Below are 8,575 nucleotides of genomic sequence, written 5' to 3'. Positions count from 1 at the left end.
TGGATAGTGGCTGGAACTTTCCGGAGGTATTGTTGTTGTATGCGGATTAGTTGTTGAATTTCCTTTGCTTGTGGATTCTGTTGTGCTGACCCAGGCCATACTGGTACTGTACTCAGGATAGTGACTGGAATTGTCAGGAGTTAGTGTGACATTTTCGATCTTTCCTCTTTGGGCCACTTCTGTTGCTCCCATTCCAGTAACAACCACCATAATAAGAAAGATGGCTGGGATTGTCAACCAGTAACCGTATTTCTGTGGGAGAGGAAAAATGAAAAAGTTGGAGGCAAATCTGTGACCAGACCAGTCATAGAGGGAGTGATGGCTGTGTAATTCAATGATTAGAGTTATCAATGACAAATAATATAGGCATATTGTCGGATTCCTGGGACCATATTCAAATATGTCAATGCTCTCAGAAGGAGATTTTGAGCTTTTAGAAATACAGAAATGTCCTTATAGGTTTAAATATCTCCCATCTCACAGGCATTGCCTCTATTTACACTGATCTGCTACTGAGACAATGTTCTGCTATTCTCAGAACCTCCCACGCTCATATACAAGACTTCTCCCGAGCTGCACCACTTCTCTGGAATGCTCTACCCCGGACAATCAGATTAACTCCCAATTTCTACAGCTTCAAGCGCAAACTAAAAACACATCTCTTCAGACAGGCCTATCACAACTCTTAATTTAAACCTTTCTGCACTGCAATTGGTATCCCTAAAACAAACCCTCCTCTGTTCCCGCTCTCACATTATCCGACATGATATGATGCCATTTCAGACTAACTTTATGTGTCCAAGCACCACCCACAATGTAAAGGACACGACTGGTGACGGCTCATACAGTTTTATGTTTGTGTAATGACAGTAACCTCTATTACAAAATTGTCTGACCATTGTATAAGCAATGTCGCCCCTGCTACCTCTTGTGTCACCCCCTCTACCTCATAGATTGTAAGCTCTTGTGAGCAGGGCCCTCAGTCCCATTGTGTGAATTGACTATGTCTGTACTTGAACCCTACAAAGTGTACAGTTTTTAATTTGTGCGAATAAAATATAACAAAAAAAGGGGATTGTGTCTGTTTTTCAAGTTTCACATTATTCTTTTATTGGTGCAAAATGCTGCTAAAAAAGTTTTTAAGACTAAGGCCCCACGTAATGAGACGCAGCACGCTGCGTAAAATAAAACCACATTGGATACGAATAGACTATTTCATTGCATTTTGGCAGAGTTTTCCTTTGCGGATTTTCTGCCCTTCTGATACCTATACAGAGAATGAGGCATTTCCGCAGATGTAATTGACAGTCTGTGCTTCCCAAAATGCTTCCGTTTTTTTAAAATGCAGCTTTTCCGCTGTGGATTTTTTTCTGAAATGTGTGGATGGAATTAGCCAGAATTCCAACCAATTTGCAGGTACTGTAAAATCAACCCCACCTTCTCTATGGGAGCTCTGGCTATGGTTCCCCAGTTGTGCAGATGTTGTCTTTGCAGGATTAAGAGTGGACTGCAAGACATCTAGTCAATGGGTGGTCCGCAACTGGTTAAATTGTAGGCCCTGGGTTCAGAGCAGCTGCATTTACAAGAGGTCAGTGATACAGACTAGTGGAAAAGTCGTCTTCTAGGTGGGAGAGAGAGTCTTCCCACCTGATATCCGAGATGAGTGCCATGCACAGCAGGCATAACAACAAGTCCAAGGTATAAAACCAAGATCACCACTGAGACTTTGTACAGTAATTGCAAATATGTTGGTGGCCGCCATCTTTTTGTTGTAAACATTGGTGCAATCCTCTATCACCTCATTGTCCCTTCATTCTACATTTTTGTTTTTCTAGCCTAGAGACATGAACCACTGACCTGGAGGAAGTTTTTCTTTCTTGTGTCTTCTGGAAACCTTTCCACGTACTCCTATCAAGAAGAGCAAAGTGTTATGTAAAATACTGATCACCTGTGTATAACCTGTGTCTCAGTCAGATGTGTATATCCTGATCCTCAGTCATCTGTGTATATCCTGTTCCTCAGTCAGCCGTGTATATCCTGATCCTCAGTCAGCCGTGTATATCCTGTGCCTCAGCAATGTTTGTCCTGTATCAGTGGTCCATATTAGTGATCTCCAAACTAATATGAAACTTCAACTCCCATCATGCTCTGATAGCCGAAGTTAGGAATTGAAGTTTCAAGGTTGGAGAGCCACCGGTTGGAGTCCACTATATCTGTGGACATCTAGTGATACCTGGATAATGTTTCTTCTTCTGCTGGTGGCACTTGTAATGCCATCTTCTATTGCCTTGGGAAATCCATCTGTACCTGAGGAGACAAACATATGAAATACGTTTAACAATTTCTCAACTTACTAAGGAATTCAAACCCTACAGATATGGCCTCAGTCCATATGGGGAACTATTTAGACCATAAAAATGCTCCTATACACTGTGCGCCACATTTATTATGTGTCCCATACGCTATTTTCCTTTGCACAACAATGGGGTTGGGTTCAATGGGAAAGCACTGTAATTTGTCAAAGAGCGGGTATGGCTTACAATGCAGTAATGTAATGTAATGCAGTAATGCACTTGGTGTGGTGGACTTAACAATGTTTGGTGAAGTTACTATAACATGGTAGACTCACTATGACTTGGTGATCTTGGCACAACTTGATGGAATTTGAGTGGTGGACTTACAAACCTTGATCTCATTGGAGATAATTCTTTTTTTTCAGCCACGTGAATTACATAAGATTTGGAAGAATCCATCAAGTATGTAAATGTAACAGAACATCTATTCCAGATCTAAATATTATTTGGCTAATGTAAAAAAATTCTGAAGACCAAACTTTACCTCCTTCATCCTGGATCTGGTCTTCAGCTATTGATCTACTTCCTGTGTTCTCCAAGCTGGGGGCCGTTTGGTTTGTGTTGAGAACCACTTCCCCTGATGTCCATGCTCTTACAATGTCATCATCCACAGCTGAAATCTCATTGTTTTCTATATCTAATTTAAAAATGATATTGTTATTTTTTTATGATTTATCTGTAATTATTCTGTGCTACCGATATGGCTTATACTATGGGTGGAGGTGTATAACCAGATCCAAGTGTAATGGACAATGGAATGAAATATGGCTTCTTTGTATTAAGATTAGAGATGAGCGAGTTGTAGTCGATCGAATACTACGGTATTCGAAATACTCGTACTCGATCGAGTACCACTCGCTATTCGAATGTAAAAGTTCGATGCAGAACCAGCAATCAACGCTGGTTCTTCTCCTACCTTTAGATGTCTTCTCCATGCAGCTTCCCCGTGGCGTCTTCCGGCTCTGAATTCACTCTGCCAGGCATCGGGCCTGGGCAGAGCCGACTGCGCATGTCCGCTTGTAGTGCGGGCATGCGCAGTCAGCTCTGCCCAGGCCCGATGCCTGGTAGAGTGAATGAAGAGCCGGAAGATGCCGCGGGGACGCTGCACGGAGAAGACTTCTCGGAGGATCCAGCCCGACCCTCACTCGTGGACTTGGTAAGTATAATTTGATCGAACGTTGCCTACCCCTGAAACGAGCATTTTCCCCCTATAGACTATAATAGGGTTCGATATTCGATTCGAGTAGTTGAATATTGAGGGGCTACTCGAAACGAATATCGAACCTCGAACATTTTACTGTTCGCTCATCTCTAATTAAGATCAACAAGATCAAAAAATGGTTCCTTCTATTTCCCTCTTTCTCCTCAACTTGAATCTGTAGGACACAGATCTCTATTGAGCCATGTTATTTACATAAAGGCTTGAAGAATCCATCAAATGCATTCAAAGTAACAGAATATTTGCCCCATCCTTTACCTAATGTGGTCACAGTAGAGAATCCCAGAGACCCTACCTTCTTTATCCTGGATCTGGTCTCCGGCTGTTGCCTTCCTGTCTACGTTGTCAGAGCTGGGGGGCATTTGATCTGTGGTGAGATCCACTTCTGCTGATGTCCATGTTGTGTCATTGTTCTGCTCTAAACTTCTGTCCTCCGGAATATTAATCACAACTGAGAGGTTTTTGTTTTCTATATCTAATGAAGAAGATAATATAATTATTGGTTGTGATTTATGACTATTTTTTCTGTGCTATAAATGAGGATCATATTGTGAGTGGTGGTGTACAAACAGATCCAAACATGAGCTTTAGTGCACTGGACAATGGATGAAAGGGGTCGTAAACAACCAACTACAAATAATGTTACATTATGTGACAATATAGTGTCTGCTTTTCTGTGTCCTCATCACTCATAACCCCAGGTGCTCATACTGTTGGTAAACAAATATACTGGTGATCAAACCTGTTGAACAACAACCAACATCTGTTCGGAAGAACATTTCCACCCTGTGATCCTTGTGGCACTTGGTGTGGTAGACTATAACATGGTAGACTTGTAAAAAAAAACTTGCAAGTCTTCATTAGGTGATACCTTTTTTAATGGCTAACTCATAATGATGACAGAATATGACGTTTCGAAGCTTCCTCTGGTAGACTTGGTATAACTTGATGGACTTGATGTGGTGGACTTAGCTTGACTTGGTTGACTTAGTATGAGCTAAATGGGCTCATGAATAAATGGGACCGTATACAACCTAATACCAATAAACATTAGATGATGTGACAATATAGTGCCCTCATCACTTATACCTCCAAATCCTTCATTGGTGGCACTATAGGTGCTCATACTATTGAAAAAAAAATATATTGTTGTACAACCCCTTTGAAAAACCACCAACATCTATTGAGGAGAGCATTTCTACCCTCTTGTGATCCTTTAATTTTTACAATGGGACTGTAAATCTATTGGATCACTTGGCTGCTTCCAATTAAGGGTTTTCACCTCTTCTAGATTAACAAGGATTCCTTCTTTGTCTACTTGAAATTAGTAAACATAGATTTCTTTCTAGCCATGAAAATTACATGAAGGTTGGAAGAATCCATCCCATACCTAAAGTGATCAAATGAAAGAATCCTGGAGATACAATTATTATGTACTACAGATGTGGCTCATACTACGTTTGGCAGTGTGCCACCAGATCCAAAAATTAGCTCTAGTATACTGGAAGTGGATGGAAGGGTCCATATACAACCTACTAACAATAATGTGTCTCTGTTTCTTCTCTGTGCTCTCATTACTCATTGCTCACACTATTAGAAGCAATTCTTTAATATTGAACAACCCTTTTTAAGAACAATCAACATCTGATCAGAAGAACGTTTCTATCTTGAGATCCTTTAATGCTTACAAAAGGAATTAAACCTGCTGGAGATTCCTTCCCTCCATGAGCTACTTGGCTTCCTATTAGGATCAAGAAGATCAAAAAAAGGATTCCTTCTTTTCTGAAAGATTCAGCTCAACTTTCTCTACCTAATTCTGGAGGACACAGATCTTTTTTCAGCCATGTGAATTGCATAAAGGCTTGAAGAATCTATCAAGTTCAAAGTAACAGAATATTTGCCCCATCCCATACCTAATGTACTCACACAGGGACCCAACTTTACCTCCATTTTCCTGGATCTGGTCTTCAACTATTGACCTCCTGTCTGTGTTCTCAGAGCTAGGGGACGTTTGGTCTTCTTCTGATGCCCACATTTTGTCCTGTTTCTGCTCTAAACTTCTGTCTTCCGGAACAGCAAGCGCAACTGAGATGGTTTTGTTTTCTATGTGTAATGAGAAGAAAACTCATACTATAAGTGGCCATACACAGACAGATCTATAAATTGGCTTCAGTGGATTGGACAAAGGCTAAAAAGAGTCATGTACAACCTAGTACCAGGACTGTTAGACATGAGACCTCTTGTAGTGTCCACTCTAATATACAAGTTGTTAATATCTAACTGTCCATGGTGGTCACGATGGAGCTGCTTACATAGAGGTCAGAGAAAAGTAGTTTCATAGATATGTGGTTATATAGTGTCTACTTCTTCTTTGTGCTCCCATCAGTGACACCACTGGTGCCAATACTACTGAAAGCAATTTCAAGATGGTGTGTATTTTAAGAACAGCCAACAACAGTGAGATGTGAAGCAGGATTATTATTATTGCAATTTATATACATCACATACACACATCAATCATCTAAATTGGTGGTATAAAATGTATAACCATCTATGAACATAATTGTCCATCGCTCCATCACTTACGTACATTCACTTGGGGGGAGATTGTGAATGTCGTTTATCTAGACTGGACCTGGGGAGGCTGTGGATGTTGTGTATCTACTTTCTGTATGGTATGTATGGCACTCTGTTTAAACGTTGGTTCCTGTCAAGGACTAATAACGTTCAATATCACTCATGGAAGTATTGACGGCAATCAATGCAGAAATTTGATGCAAGACACCAAGACTTGAGATCTAGGCTATAGCAGGCTTTCTCTCTCTCCAAACCAGATTCCCATTAAAAAGGGTCAATACTCGTGACCAAAGCATTTGGGATAGAATTTTCTACATGACTATATTACAACTACCTGAGGGCTCTTAACTCACACTGTGTTACTTGAATAAAGAACTCTTTTTGAGTTGAATTTCTGGATTGGATGTTGTGTATCTAGACTGGACCTGGGGGATTGTATGTGGATGTTATGTATATAGTATAGACTAGACCTGGGAGAGGCCATAGATGTTGTATATATAAACTGGACCTGGGGGAGTCTGTGAATGTTGTTATCTAGACTTAATTGGGGAATCTGTTGATTCTGTGGCTGCTGAGAAGGGTGTGGATGTTGTGCATCTGGACTGTACACTGGGGAGGCTTTGGATGTTGTGTATCTAGAATGAGCACTGGGGAGGATGTGGATATTGTTCATCTAGACTGGACACTGAGGTGGCTGCAGATATAGTGTGTCTATACTGGACCTGGTGTAGTCTGTGGATGTTGTATATCTAGATTGGACTAGGGAAGACTATGGATGCTATGTATCTAGACTGAACCTGGGGGAGTCTGTGAATGTTGTTATCTAGACTGAACTGGGGAATCTGTTGATTCTGTGGATGCTGAGAAGGGTGTGGATGTTGTGCATCTAGACTGGACACTGGGGAGGCTTTGGATGTTGTGTATCTAGAATGAGCACTGGGGAGGGTGTGGATATTGTTCATCTAGACTAGACACTGAGGTGGCTGCAGATATAGTGTGTCTATACTGGACCTGGTGTAGTCTGTGGATGTATATCTAGACTGGACTAGGGAAGACTATGGATGCTAGCTATCTAGACTGAACCTGGGGGAGTCTCTGGATGCTGTGTATCCAGGCTGAAACTAGGAGAGTCTGTGTATGTTGTGTATCTAGATTGAATTAAGGGTATCTGTGGAGGTTGTGTATCTACACTGGACTCGGGGAGGGTGTAGATGTGCATCTAAACTTTATGCTTGGCAGGCTGTAGATATTGTATATCTAGACTGGACCTGGGAAAGGCTTTGGATGTTCTGTATCTTCGCTGGACACTGGTGAAGGTGTGGATGTTTTGCATCTAGACTCAACAGTGGTGAGTCTGTGGATGTTGCATATCTAGACTGGAACTGGGGGAGTCTGTGGATGTTGCATATCTAGAACACACTGGATCAAGGGTTGCCAATTTTACAATAATTCCAAAAAGGGGGCACCCCCACTAAATAGGATAAAACGTAACCTTTATTTATAATATTTTTTAAAAAATTAAAATACCCCAACACAGTATTCGGCCCCTATAATTCTTGCAAAGGGCATATGTGTAAGTGTGTCTATCCACTCTACAGATTGAATAAGAGTGAATTAAATTTCTCCCAGACTCACAGGGTGTGTTTCTAACAAATGCTTCACACGTCTCCCTGTGACTGAGATTACACTTGCTGCACACTATATACTATATACCTCTCATCCAGCAAACCAGGGGACAGTCTATAGAGTGTTAACACTGATTACAATGTGTCGTTTGTATTAACCCCACAATACTATTTGAAGCTGTACACTGGTGAATAAGGATTTAAGTGTGATAGCTGCAGCTTGATATTGAATAAACAAGACTTCCCTATTGTCTGTAGATATTTACAACGTGGAGCAAATCCCATTAACACACAAACACAGCCCACAATCTAGCAGTTCATTTAAACTGATAGGTAGTCACTAGTCTGTGATCCCTAATCTCAGGCTGAAGCTAAAGCTCATTGATAACCCAGAGCCTCAGTGTTCACTGCTGACTTTTGTTCAGGATCACAGCAAGTTTTTCACACCTATAGTGTGTCTAATCTACATTGTCTCAACGCGTTTCTTTTGTTCTAAATCATCAGGAGACATTCTCAAACACCCTGCCTTTGATAACAGGCTATGGCTACCTAACACTCTAAACAATGTAGTGGTGTGCGGTCAAAACCGCAGTTCTCAGGACCCTGATGGTGGGTCCTGATCCTTCATAGAGGCTGTGTTAGGTAGCCATAGCCTGTTATCATAGGCAGGGTGTTTGAGAATGTCTCCTGATGATTTAGAACAAAAGAAACGCGTTGAGACAATGTAGATTGGACACACTATAGGTGTGAAAAACGTGCTGTGATCCTAAACAAAAGTCCAGCCACTCTGGATAAGACTA

Source organism: Leptodactylus fuscus, chromosome 8, assembly GCF_031893055.1.
Source record: "Leptodactylus fuscus isolate aLepFus1 chromosome 8, aLepFus1.hap2, whole genome shotgun sequence".
Lineage (NCBI taxonomy): Eukaryota > Metazoa > Chordata > Amphibia > Anura > Leptodactylidae > Leptodactylus > Leptodactylus fuscus.
Note: the sequence above shows the minus strand (reverse complement) of the source record.